Source organism: Haliotis cracherodii, unplaced genomic scaffold (assembly GCF_022045235.1).
Source record: "Haliotis cracherodii isolate W230 unplaced genomic scaffold, xgHalCrac1.p SCAF_36, whole genome shotgun sequence".
Lineage (NCBI taxonomy): Eukaryota > Metazoa > Mollusca > Gastropoda > Lepetellida > Haliotidae > Haliotis > Haliotis cracherodii.
In genome coordinates, this window is record NW_027266293.1 from 740,242 (window position 1) to 754,825 (window position 14,584).

General features: G+C 44.2%; 1 pseudogene; it reads right to left on the minus strand.

Annotated features, from left to right (window-relative positions):
• The window catches only part of LOC139477808 (uncharacterized), a 174,529-nt pseudogene that overhangs the window by 156,327 nt on the left and 3,618 nt on the right, over positions 1 to 14,584 (minus strand).

A 14,584-nucleotide genomic window follows, 5' to 3' on the forward strand; every position in this document is an offset into this window, starting at 1 on the left:
CAAAGTTTCTAAATTTAACATTACCTTGTCCGGTAAAATGAAATTTGCTGATAATAAAACAAAGCAGATGATAATAAAACCGATCGCGCAAACGCATCACGGCAATGGTAATCTGATGCACGGTAGTTACATGCAAATTGAAGTACGGACACCGTGCGTCGACGATTGACGAGCAGACACTTCCACTGTTACAGGCCCAACGAGGACCCATTCTGATACCACGTCATCGCCGGGATCGTCTTCAGTGGGCAATACAGCACCAGCATTGGCGCCACTAGAATTGGAGAGGAGTCCTCTTCTTAGACGAGAGCTTTTACTGTATCTCAACATCATATGGCAGAGAGAGAGAGAGAGAGAGAGAGAGAGAGAGAGAGTCTGGCGACGCCGTGGGGAACGTTATTCGGATGCTTGTGTTGTTGAGAGACTCTTGTGGTGCTCCGAGCATCAAGGTGTGTGGTGGAATTGGTCTTTCACAGAGTGTCGGCCCTGTGGTCTTCCAGAACATCGGTCCAGGGAGAGGGAATGGTGTCACACAGCTTCGTACATTGATCAAGTCTTGAGACCACACGCCATACCTCATTTGGCACGTCGCTGCAACCACGAGTTTCAGCATGATAACGCCCGTGCCCACACTGCGAGAGCGACAAGAGACTTCCTCCAGCAGAATGGCATCAGAACAATGCAGTGGCCTGCCTCTAAGTCCCGATTTACATCCCATTGGGCACCTATGCGGCGAGATTCAAAGACGGCTGAATGACGTCCGACCAAGGCCGACAACTGAAGCTGAACTGCGTCAGGCGTTCCTCAGAGTGTGGGCTCAAGTGCCTATGGCCTTCATCAACCGCCACATCCATTCCATGTATCGACGTTGTGCAGCAGTCATCAATGCACATGGCGGACACACGAGACACTGACTTGTGATGCCATTTTCTCAGGGACTAGTGTTGTGTTTCACTTTAAGAATTTAAGAATTTTACACTTTAATTTCAACCTTGATGATCAGTTTTGCCAAGTTTCATCTTTTTGATATGACTCAAAGTATGTTTACAGTGTTTGGACAAATAATGTTTCGCATATATCTATTCATGGTGACGTTTCTTTTGCGGTTCAGTATATTAGATATATCATAGCCTCATATTGGTCAATAAAGTGAAGTATTTATCTAAAGTGGAACGTTTTAGCTCCAGAGTGTCTGGGATTAATGTAAGAGATATATTAGTGAGTGAGTGAATTGGGTTTAACGCCGCTTTTAACAGTTTTCCAGTTATATCACGGCATGTCAGCTTAATGTGGGAGGAAAGCCGGTATCTTCCCAAAACGTAGACCTGCCAAAACGCAGATTAAGTAAAATGGTATCACATATGTAACCAGAAAGATGTTCCTCTCTCTGTAGACAACCTTCCTGGGTGGCGGTGCTGCTCCAAATTGCATCTGCGCTAGTTTCGCTCTCACCTTTTAGATCAGTTCGATAAATCTGAAGATGTTTGGATGCTTGTGCTGGAGGGACTTGCCGATTCTGAAGTGGAAACCTTCTAGGTTGTTGTTTGTACGGGGCCCTTATGTCGCATACGTGTTGCCGTCTAGGAAAACTTGTGAGGCACCTTTCTGTGACAAGACATACTCAACTTTCATAAGTACGGCCATAGCTTAGTTGGACGAGGTTGAAGCTTACTTACTTACATATATTGGAGTTTTTACGTGCGCTTTCCGACTGCAGCGTATTTCGCACACGGACCCGGCCAAGCCATTTAATGTGTTTCCGAAAAGGGGAAAAAGTTGTTTGGCAATCCAGTAGGGGTGTTTTAGTGGTTGCTTATATAGAGTTTTCGAACTTTTGAGATTTGGAAAATATGCCAAGAGGGTTTGGGGGGCGAACTAAGGGACCTGAGTATAGAAGTTTGTTTGTTTGATTATGTGGTTTGGTTTTGGTAGTTTATTGGGGTTTTAAATGCGATTTATTAGTCCTGTTTTGATTAAGTATACGCCTAAGGCTTTGAATTTTTCTATTTTATTTTGTGGGTTTAGGATTGCTTCTAGAGTAAGAGCCTTATTTAGATTTAGGGTGGTTTGTAGTGTAGTTCGGTGTGTTAGGTAGTGGGTGCAGTGTATGAGTGCGTGTTCTGGGGTTTCTTGTTGTTTGCAATGTGGGCAGGTTCCTGTTGTGTGTTTTCTTATTATTTTGAGGTGGTTATTTAGGTTGGTATGTCCTGTTTGGAGTTAATTTAATATTCTGTCGATTTTTTGGGACGGATGTAGAATTTTTGGTTTGGTTAGGTTTTTTTTTTAAGAACCTTTTTGATTTGGCTATTTGAGTTTTGATATAGGTTATGCCATTTTTTGGTGATTTTTTGTTTGTTGACACTTTTAATTTCTGATATGAAGTTGAAGCTCATGTTCAAATATATCTATATGTTATATCATACACAAGAGAAGGAAGTATTAGTGATTGAGAACATTTGGTATATTCTTACACAAATCCCACAACTTGTTTAAAGGTAATGTTTGAATAAGATTTGTGATGTACCGGGAGCAGATTAAAGAAAGGAGGAGTTTTTTTAAAGCCAATGTTGTTGTTGTCCACTACTGCTCATTGTCTCAACATATTGATAATCCCTCATAGCAGGAGAGTGGACCAGTCCATTAATTAATTAGGTGTGACCAGCATGGCCCAATTAATTAGTGAGCTAATCTTAACTGCTTTTAAGGAGGTCTGCATTTTGGAGGTCTACGTTATGGGAGGGAACCGGAAAGCCCGAAGTGATGCAGGTCTCAGACGTTTACCACTTCGGTGAAACCCACGAGCACGGGTATGGTGCTGACAAACCTAGAAACATAATCGGGGCGAACCGGGATTCGAACCCACAATCATAGGTTTCTGGCGTGCCCAATGGACGCAACTCTGCACAGCGAATCGCGGCGCCTTAGACGACTGGGCCAGCCGTGCCCCCAAGAGATATAACAGCGGGTGTCGGTCTGACGTTGATTAATGAACAATTTGCATACTCGTATATGCAAGGGACCGACGTATGGTTCTCAGTAAGAAGTGACAACTTGGAGACGATGGCTTGCGGTATATACAGTTTTACTTTATACATGTAGATATAAACATACAGAAGACACTATGTGCCAGGTCAGCACATGGTTGTAGTGGTTGGTGTCTTGGTGCCCCGGAGCACCCAGCCTAACCCTAGCTAGACTAAGGGTAAGACCTTTCTTTTTTCTTTTCTCCTCTCTGGACCAAGGCTTATATAGCCAAGATCACCTGACATTTAGTAAGTAATAAATATAAATGTAAACAGTAAATCATCAATGACATACTTGCACATCCTGTTCAGGATGGCAGACGGTCGATGTACACAAAAATGGGGATTAACAAATAGGATTAGCATCTTATAAATAACAGCAATTAAGTGTTTCAAGGCATATAGATGTCATGGCTCCAAGGTAATGAGCCTTTGCAATCAAATGTTCTTCAGACAATGGATGTCGTAAATCAGTCGCTATGACAACTTCCCTCCGTTACGTGAAGCTTGGACCCCAAGCTTACATGAGTCCAAATTGATATGTGTGAACTTTTTCACCAAGGAAAACAACCATGCAAATGTGATCAAAATCAGTTAAATGAAATCCTTATGCAACAAATATATCTATGCAATGACGGTATGAAAGTGATCATCTAGCCAATTTGAATTAGTGCCAGTTTGAAAACTAACCAAGTGATCTTTATAATGTGCAATTTCACTACAAGGTAATTACTGCTTTGCACAGGTTCAATAAATATATCACTGAAGGTTCTTTGAATTCAGGAGTCTGGCTTGGCGGCGCGACTCAGTACCGAATAGTGATAATGAGTAATGTCATAAAAAGTACAAATTAAACATCTCAGCAAATATTTCGCATAAAGAAATTTGAAACCAGGAGTCCAGCTTTACCGCGTGACTCAAACGGTACTTGTGGGTACTATTGCCCTTTTAAGTACAATGGGTGCTCTTCCCGTGTCTTTGACGGAGCCTGCCCAGATATTGTGGGTGCGATGCCCAAGAAAAAAATCCTTAATTCCGACATCAAAATTCTGAAATGCTGAATACTTCTGTGCTGTTAATTACTTAATACTGACATTCAATAAACATATGTGTAGGGGTGGCTCACCCAAGAATATCCCTAATCTGAATTCAAAGTCCTAGACAATACATTCAATTTTGTACCAAACTGTGCACATTAATTACTTGTAACAAATGACAAAATTTGTCGTTTAGATTTTTGAAATTACGAGTCGAGCTTAGAGGTGTGACTCGATAACCCTACAGCTTAGGTTTGTCTGGGCCCTAGCTGCAACTATATGTCTGGCGTGGCCTGGAGACATTTCAAAGATTCCCTATACAATAACTTCAAAGATCTAGCTGACTAAAGATGTAATTTGGAGTATATTGCACATATACAAAACTGAATTTTGGAAAGACACATTTTGGCATTAATATACTGGCTTTGATTAAACATACCTGGTTGCACTATTCAACAGTCACACAATATATATCCTTGATTGAGTCCATGTAAGTAAACACAAATTAGTAAGTCCCCATGAGATATCTTGTACACAGTGTCCATCTTGTAGGTGCCCGTGAGGCGGTTTCTGTATTGTGCAGGGTCTGCATGAAGATGGCTGTGGTCGGGTCTCTGTGGGATAGGTGTGTATACTTCTTTTCTTAGGTCATGTGCAGGAACGACATCTTGAAGGGGAAGTCTTAGCAGTGTTGCTAAGATATTCGAGCAGGGAAGGTTTGGGATCGGAGAACTTGTTCTTGATCGGAGGGGTTCTTGTTCTTTCTTCAATCTTGTTAAAGGCCATTTCTTATTTCTTGGTGATTGGCCCCCAGGAAGGTAGTATATCCTTTTAATAAGAGACTGTCACTTCCTACAGTTTTGTGAACCATATGCCATGATGCAAAGAGGTACAGGAAAGGACAGACTAAGAAGTCTGTCATACCCGATAGCTCCACCAAATTAACAACGGGTGTCGGTCTGACGTTGATTAATGAACAATTTGCATACTCGTATATGCAAGGGACCGACGTATGGTTCTCAGTAAGAAGTGACAACTTGGAGACGATGGCTTGCGGTATATACAGTTTTACTTTATACATGTAGATATAAACATACAGAAGACACTATGTGCCAGGTCAGCACATGGTTGTAGTGGTTGGTGTCTTGGTGCCCCGGACAGATATATTAAGTTGACATACTTTTTTTAAGCGACAGGTAGAGTGAATAATATATAATGGGCGACAGCCCAATATTTTTCTGCTAACCTAATATGACACCGTATACGGCAACAAAAGACACCACAACGAATTTATTATGCCGAAAAGTTTACACTCTCTGGTATCCATATGGCACATTTTGCCTTTATCAGAAAATTCCTCATCGGCTCAACAAGCAATTTAAAGCGTTTCACAGTCATTGCTGATGTCAAAGGGAGACCACTCTTCAGACCTTAGAGGCCCAACCTGGTTGAAACTTTTAACTATAATCTTTATCAATGTAGTCACGTACGTGATCTAAAAAACAGATTAATTTCCTTGCACATCACAATTAATTAAAGCAAAACACAAAACCTGGTCAAATAACGAATTTCGGTACCAGCATTTCCATGTGCAATATGTGAGGTGGGTGATGGAAAATGCCAGATGGCTGTTACTGACGGTATACGGTGTCATACTAGGTCAGTAACAACCATCTTGGATTTTTACTGACGGTATACGGGCTCATGTGGGGTCAGTAGTTCTGCTCTCTGATTGGTCTATCTCCCTTTGAGGCATAAGTTTAAATATCTATATATATATATCAATAATGATATAAGAGGAGTAAGATTGAACACAGTTATGGCCTGATGAGTCACGTACGTGGTACGAGTTCAAAGCGCTAGCCAATTAAAACTGTGTTCCATCTTACTCCACTGAGAGTTAGAACTTTACTGTGCTTTTATTTATATATATATATATATATATATATATATATATATATATATATATATATATATATATATATATATATATATATATATATATATATATATTGATATATTGTATCCAGGTATGGACCAAAAGTATTATGTCATTTTTCTCTGGGAAAAGTTTAAATTGCGCTCTGAAATTGTTTTACTCATACTTTTTCTTCAATCAAACGGATGTCACAATATACAGTCTACAATCTACCCAGCGATTCAAGTACATGTAAGCGATTCTACACGTTGAATCGTGGTGACGTAGACGACGGATCCATCCAGGCTCCTGTTACAGATCAGATACTCTTCAGTAACCACAGGTGTATCGTTACTAGTGTGGCGTCATCGCGCAACCACTGTCGTGACCAACCTTCTGATATGACAGGACCGCCTCCGTGCTTAAGTGGTAGAGAGTCCGACCGGAGAGCGGAACGTCTGGGGTTTGATCCCCGGCGGCGTCCTACCAAAAGACGTTAAAAGATGGTACTTGTTGTTACCCTGTCTGGCGCTCGGCATTAAGGGGCTAAAACAAGGACTGGCGTGCTCGGAGTCAGTATACTGGGTCTGATTGGGGTATTCATGTTAAACTGCGGCATGATATCTCAGTGAGCTAGCACTATAAATCGGCATCAGTCCGGACTAGTACAAGCAGCCACACACATACACGTACATGCACGTCGCTATATAACTGCAATAATCTTGGACGCGACGTTAAACCCCATTTCACCTCACCTCTGATGAGACAGTGTGCTAACGCAACCTCTTTTTTACAGGAACAGGTACGGAGTTAAACGACGGAGTGACATTCATGTGTACATCTCATCTATAGCTGGTGTCACCATTTCCATCATTAGTTTATATAATATACTGATAATTTTCTGATCTACCATGTAATAACATAGACATTTCACGTACAGTAAACGGTGCAGTGAATTCCCAATACACCCTAATTATGACCTTCATATCTTCAGAGCTATACCTATACAGAACAGGGGCGGTCGGGTAGCCTAGTGGTTAAAGCGTTGGCTCGTCACGCCGAAGACCGGGTTCGATTCCCGACATGGGTACAATGTGTGAAGCCCATTTCTGGTGTCCCCCCGCCGTGATATTGCTGGAATATTGCTAAAAGCGGCGTAAAATCCAACTCACTCACTCACTATACAGAACACTTCACGGGCACTTTCAACGTGGATAACTCTATCGCGAATTTCAGCATGATTTTGTGCTTCTAGCTATGTTCTACCACGGGACATCTGCCTCATCAATGCCAAGCCTCAGCTGGTTAAAGCGTTGGCTCGTCACGCCGAAGACCGGGTTCGATTCCCGACATGGGTACAATGTGTGAAGCCCATTTCTGGTGTCCCCCCGCCGTGATATTGCTGGAATATTGCTAAAAGCGGCGTAAAATCCAACTCACTCACTCACTATACAGAACACTTCACGGGCACTTTCAACGTGGATAACTCTATCGCGAATTTCAGCATGATTTTGTGCTTCTAGCTATGTTCTACCACGGGACATCTGCCTCATCAATGCCAAGCCTCAGCTGGTTAAAGCGTTGGCTCGTCACGCCGAAGACCCGGGTTCGATTCCCGACATGGGTACAATGTGTGAAGCCCATTTCTGGTGTCCCCCCGCCGTGATATTGCTGGAATATTGCTAAAAGCGGCGTAAAATCCAACTCACTCACTCACTATACAGAACACTTCACGGGCACTTTCAACGTGGATAACTCTATCGCGAATTTCAGCATGATTTTGTGCTTCTAGCTATGTTCTACCACGGGACATCTGCCTCATCAATGCCAAGCCTCAGCTGGTTAAAGCGTTGGCTCGTCACGCCGAAGACCCGGGTTCGATTCCCGACATGGGTACAATGTGTGAAGCCCATTTCTGGTGTCCCCCCGCCCTGATATTGCTGGAATATTGCTAAAAGCGGCGTAAAATCCAACTCACTCACTCACTATACAGAACACTTCACGGGCACTTTCAACGTGAATAACTCTATCGCGAATTTCAGCATGATTTTGTGCTTCTAGCTATGTTCTACCACGGGACATCTGCCTCATCAATGCCAAGCCTCAGCTGAGAATTTGTTTGAGCTTGTGGCAGGACGCATCGCGAGATGGTATTTTTCAATGCTTGCCGTAAAAGGCGACTAACGGGATCGGGTGGTCGGGCTCGCTGACTTGGTTGATGCATGTCATCGATCCTAAATGCTTGGATCGATGCTAATGTTGTCAATCACTGGATTGTCAGGTTCAGACCGCCGCAATATGGGTGGAATATTGTTGATTGCGGCGTTAAACAACAAACAAGCAAACAAATACTGTGACTACACAACCTGGTACAAAGTGTGACAATGATACGATGCATGCCTGAGCGATCTGACTTAATAGTGGAGAGTGTACATCAAGTCAGATTCTCGCACTACCCACTAGAGGCGGCTGTAGCAGTGGTAGCTTTAATAAACCCTTCCGATTCAAAATAAAGTCGGTTTTTGGTTTCCTCATTATTCTGTTTTGTGTTGGACTGATATCTGGTGATGATACATCCCTGGCCTCGCTCATTTCCAAGTAAGCAATCTCAGAAAACTTATCATACATGTAGGTCAGTAAGGGTCTGAGGCGGCGCAATACCATGGGCAAACTTACGTCCCTTAGTCGTGTAACCTATGCACCCAGTTGCGCCTCTGGGGGAACGGGTTGCCCAGTCGTCTAAGGCGCCGCGATTCGCTGTGCAGAGTTCCGTCCCTTGGGCACGCCAGAAACGTATGATTGTGGGTTCGAATCCCGGGTCAGTCCGATAATGTTTCTTGGTTTGTCATGACCCTACCCGTTCTCGTGGGTTTCACCGAAGTGGTAAACGTCTGGGAACTGCATCACATCAGGCTTTCCTCCCACATAAAGCTGACACGCCGCGATATAACTGGGCTACTGTTAGAAGCTGCGTCAATCCCAACTTACTCACTCACTATTGCGTCTCTAGAGTAAAATGTTCTTTGTTAGAAGTGTTGGAATTTGGAGAACATTTCCCAACGACCTAACAAGGTTAGAATGTAAATGAACCTACTACATATGATGATTTTAATCACTCATTCATTCATTAGAGTTAACGTTTGACATTTGAATTTGTTTCATTGATTCTTTTCGTCCACGTACATTGACATTTGGCCAAATATGTTATAAAACAAGTATTCAAATGTAACTAGCCAAGGTAATGCTTGTCATGTGGTCGCCCGGGCAGCTCCGCTAAACTATAACCTGTACACATTAACGCCACGACCCTCAGATAAAGTACGAGGTAGAGACAGACAACGACAGGAAGAGGCAGGGGTGGTGTTTGTTTTCCTCTGACAACATTGTGTTGAGAAGCTCAGACAGAGTTAATTATTGTAAAAAAAAGCGTGTCACATTATGGATATCCCAACGAAGCATTTAGAGTTAGTATTTAGTTAGCTTTTGTCCCCGGATGACAGTTTGAACAGTTGAATCCAGATATGTGTTTGTGCCATTAGCTCAAAATTCGTGTTTATACACTTCAACGCATATTCCCAGATCCGTGTTTGCACTGTCGGAACCATTGTTTGTACTGCTAACTACATATCCGTAGGACCTGATCCGTGATTGTACTTTTATCTGCATATCCATGGGACCTGATCCGTTATTGTACTTTTAGCTGCATATCCGTGGGACCTGATCCGTGATTGTACTGGCAGCTCCATATCCGTGTGACCTGATCCGTGATTGTACTGTCAGCTACATATCCGTGGGACCTGATCAGTTATTGAACTGTCAGCTGCATATCCGTGGGACCTGATCCGTGATTGTACTGTCAGCTCCATATCCGAGGGACCTGATCCGTGATTGTACTGGCAGCTCCATATACGTGGGACCTGATCCGTGATTGTACTGTCAGCTACATATAAGTGGGACCTGATCCGTGATTGTACTGTCAGCTCCATATACGTGGGACCTGATCCGTGATTGTACTGTCAGCTCCATATCCGTGGGACCTGATCCGTGATTGTACTGGCAGCTACATATCTGTGGGACCTGATCCGTGATTGTACTGTCAGCTCCATATACGTGGGACCTGATCCGTGATTGTACTGTCAGCTCCATATCCGTGGGACCTGATCCGTTATTGTACTGGCAGCTCCATATCCGTGGGACCTGATCCATGATAATACTGTTAGCTACATATCCGTGGGACCTGATCCGTGATTGCACTTTTAGCTGCATATCCGTGGGACCTGATCCGTGATTGTACTGGCAGCTGCATATCCGTGGGACCTGATCCGTGATTGTACTGGCAGCTCCATATCCGTGGGACCTGATCCGTGATTGTACTGTCAGCTGCATATCCGTGGGACCTGATCCGTGATTGTACAGTCAGGTACATATCCGAGGGGCCTGATCCGTGATTGTACTGTCAGGTACATATCCGAGGGACCTGATCCGTGATTGTACTGTCAGGTACATATCCGAGGGACCTGATCCGTGATTGTACTGTCAGGTACATATCCGAGGGGCCTGATCCGTGATTGTACTGTCAGGTACATATCCGAGGGACCTGATCCGTGATTGTACTGTCAGGTACATATCCGAGGGACCTGATCCGTGATTGTACTGTCAGGTACATATCCGAGGGGCCTGATCCGTGATTGTACTGTCAGGTACATATCCGTGGGACCTGATCCGTGATTGTACTGTCAGGTACATATCCGTGAGACCTGATCCGTGATTGTACTGTCAGGTACATATCCATTGGACCTGATCCGTGATTGTACTGTCAGCTACATATCCGAGGGACCTGATTCGTGATTGTACTGTCAGCTGCATATCCGTGGGACCTGATCCGTGATTGTACTGTCAGGTACATATCCATTGGTCCTGATCCGTGATTGTACTGTCAGGTACATATCCATTGTACTGTCAGGTACATATCCATTGGTCCTGATCCGTGATTGTACTGTCAGGTACATATCCGTGGGACCTGATCCGTGATTGTTCTGTCAGGTACATATCCATTGGTCCTGATCCGTGATTGTACTGTCAGGTACATATCCGTGGGACCTGATCCGTGATTGTACTGTCAGCTGCATATCCGTGGGACCTGATCCGTGATTGTACTGTCAGGTACATATCCGTGGGACCTGATCCGTGATTGTACTGTCAGGTACATATCCATTGGTCCTGATCCGTGATTGTACTGTCAGGTACATATCCATTGGTCCTGATCCGTGATTGTACTGTCAGGTACATATCCGTGGGACCTGATCCGTGATTGTTCTGTCAGGTACATATCCATTGGTCCTGATCCGTGATTGTACTGTCAGCTACATATCCGAGGGACCTGATCCGTGATTGTACTGTCAGGTACATATCCATTGGTCCTGATCCGTGATTGTACTGTCAGGTACATATCCATTGGTCCTGATCCGTGATTGTACTGTCAGGTACATATCCGTGGGACCTGATTCGTGATTGTTCTGTCAGGTACATATCCATTGGTCCTGATCCGTGATTGTACTGTCAGGTACATATCCGTGGGACCTGATTCGTGATTATACTGTCAGGTACATATCCATTGGTCCTGATCCGTGATTGTACTTGTCAGGTACATATCCATTGGTCCTGATCCGTGATTGTACTGTCAGGTACATATCCGTGGGACCTGATCCGTGATTGTACTGTCAGGTACATATCCGTGGGACCTGATCCGTGATTGTACTGTCAGCTACATATCCGTGGGACCTGATCCGTGATTGTACAGTCAGGTACATATCCATTGGTCCTGATCCGTGATTGTACTGTCAGGTACATATCCGTGGGACCTGATCCGTGATTGTACTGTCAGCTGCATATCCGTGGGACCTGATCCGTGATTGTACTGTCAGGTACATATCCGTGGGACCTGATCCGTGATTGTACTGTCAGGTACATATCCATTGGTCCTGATCCATGATTGTACTGTCAGGTACATATCCATTGGTCCTGATCCGTGATTGTACTGTCAGGTACATATCCGTGGGACCTGATCCGTGATTGTTCTGTCAGGTACATATCCATTGGTCCTGATCCATGATTGTACTGTCAGCTACATATCCGAGGGACCTGATCCGTGATTGTACTGTCAGGTACATATCCATTGGTCCTGATCCGTGATTGTACTGTCAGGTACATATCCATTAGTCCTGATCCGTGATTGTACTGTCAGGTACATATCCGTGGGACCTGATTCGTGATTGTTCTGTCAGGTACATATCCATTGGTCCTGATCCGTAATTGTACTGTCAGGTACATATCCGTGGGACCTGATTCGTGATTATACTGTCAGGTACATATCCATTGGTCCTGATCCGTGATTGTACTTGTCAGGTACATATCCATTGGTCCTGATCCGTGATTGTACTGTCAGGTACATATCCGTGGGACCTGATCCGTGATTGTACTGTCAGGTACATATCCGTGGGACCTGATCCGTGATTGTACTGTCAGCTAAATATCCGTGGGACCTGATCCGTGATTGTACAGTCAGGTACATATCCATTGGTCCTGATCCGTGATTGTACTGTCAGGTACATATCCGTGGGACCTGATCCGTGATTGTACTGTCAGCTACATATCCGTGGGACCTGATCCGTGATTGTACAGTCAGGTACATATCCATTGGTCCTGATCCGTCATGGTACTGTCAGCTGCATATCCGTGGGACCTGATCCGTGATTGTACTGTCAGCTACATATCCGTGGGACCTGATCCGTGATTGTACTGTCAGCTACATATCCGTGGGACCTGATCCGTGATTGTACAGTCAGGTACATATCCATTGGTCCTGATCCGTCATGGTACTGTCAGCTACATATCCGTGGGACCTGATCCGTGATTGTACTGTCAGGTACATATCCGTGGGACCTGATCCGTGATTGTACTGTCAGCTACATATCTATGGGACCTGATCCGTTATTGTACTGTCAGGTACATATCCGTGGGACCTGATCCGTTATTGTACTGTCAGCTGCATATACATTGGTCCTGATCCATGATTGTACTGTCAGCTACATATCCGTGGGACCTGATCCATGATTGTACTGTCAGCTACATATCCGTGGGACCTGATCCGTGATTGTACTGTCAGCTGCATATACATTGGTCCTGATCCGTCATGGTACTGTCAGCTGCATATCCGTGGGACCTGATCCATGATTGTACTGTCAGCTACATATCCGTGGGACCTGATCCGTTATTGTACTGGCAGCTACATATCCGTGGGACCTGATCCGTTATTGTACTGTCAGCTGCATATACATTGGTCCTGATCCGTCATGGTACTGTCAGCTGCATATCCGTGGGACCTGATCCATGATAATACTGTCAGCTACATATCCGTGGGACCTGATCCGTTATTGTACTGGCAGCTACATATCCGTGGGACCTGATCCGTTATTGTACTGTCAGCTGCATATCCATTGGTCCTGATCCGTGATGGTACTGGCAGCTGCATATCCGTGGGACCTGATCCATGATAATACTGTCAGCTGCATATCCGTGGGACCTGATCCGTTATTGTACTGTCAGCTGCATATCCGTGGGACCTGATCCATGATAATACTGTCAGCTACATATCCGGGGGTCCTGATCCGTGACTGTACTGTCAGCTGCATATCCGTGGGACCTGATCCGTTATGGTACTGTCAGCTGCATATCCGTGGGACCTGATCCATGATAATACTGTCAGCTACATATCCGGGGGTCCTGATCCGTGATTGTACTGTCAGCTACATATCCGTGGGACCTGATCCGTGATTGTACTGGCAGCTCCTTCTTGTGTATTCATAGCTTTCGGCCATGGGGGCCGTGCCAATTTGCACTTGTCAGAGGGGTGCTCAAAGTACGTGATCTGAGACTACCAGTTGTCGGACTTTCATTTTTGTGGAAGCCTCGGTGGCTGAGTGGGTTAGATCGCTGACTTTGCGTGCTGGGGATTAGGTGCCTGACTCGGGCAAGTGTGGGTTCGAATTCCGGACGGGACTCACCTAAACAAAAGTACTAGAATCTGTACTTTACTAAGAAAATGTTATCCCAAATATAACAAGTGTTACATTTCACCACTTTCTAAATGGCATTGTGTATTTATCTGAATGATTGCGACAAAACCCTTTGTCTATTGTACGACTCCATATAAATGAAAAGCAAGTATTAATGAACCACTATGGAATATGTTTGCGAACGCGCTCATGATCTTAACACGCGAAACAAGCTAGGATATCGCAAAGGATATGCACATCTCCCAACTCTGTGTAAACTCAAAGTAAACATGAATAAATCTGTGTTTAAAATCTAAACGTACACGTCATCCTGGAAATGAGGGACATATAGTAACTAGTTTTCCTAGTTCGATATTCTGTGTTGACAGCAGATCTACGCTCGTATATCATTTCATGATATTATAACATGAAGAGATTTTGGTGGGTAAGTGAATTGTGTTCAAGGCCACATTGAACAGTATTTTAGTAAATAGCGCTAGCATTTTCAAATATATGGAGCTAACACTGATGAATCACATATTCATATTTTAG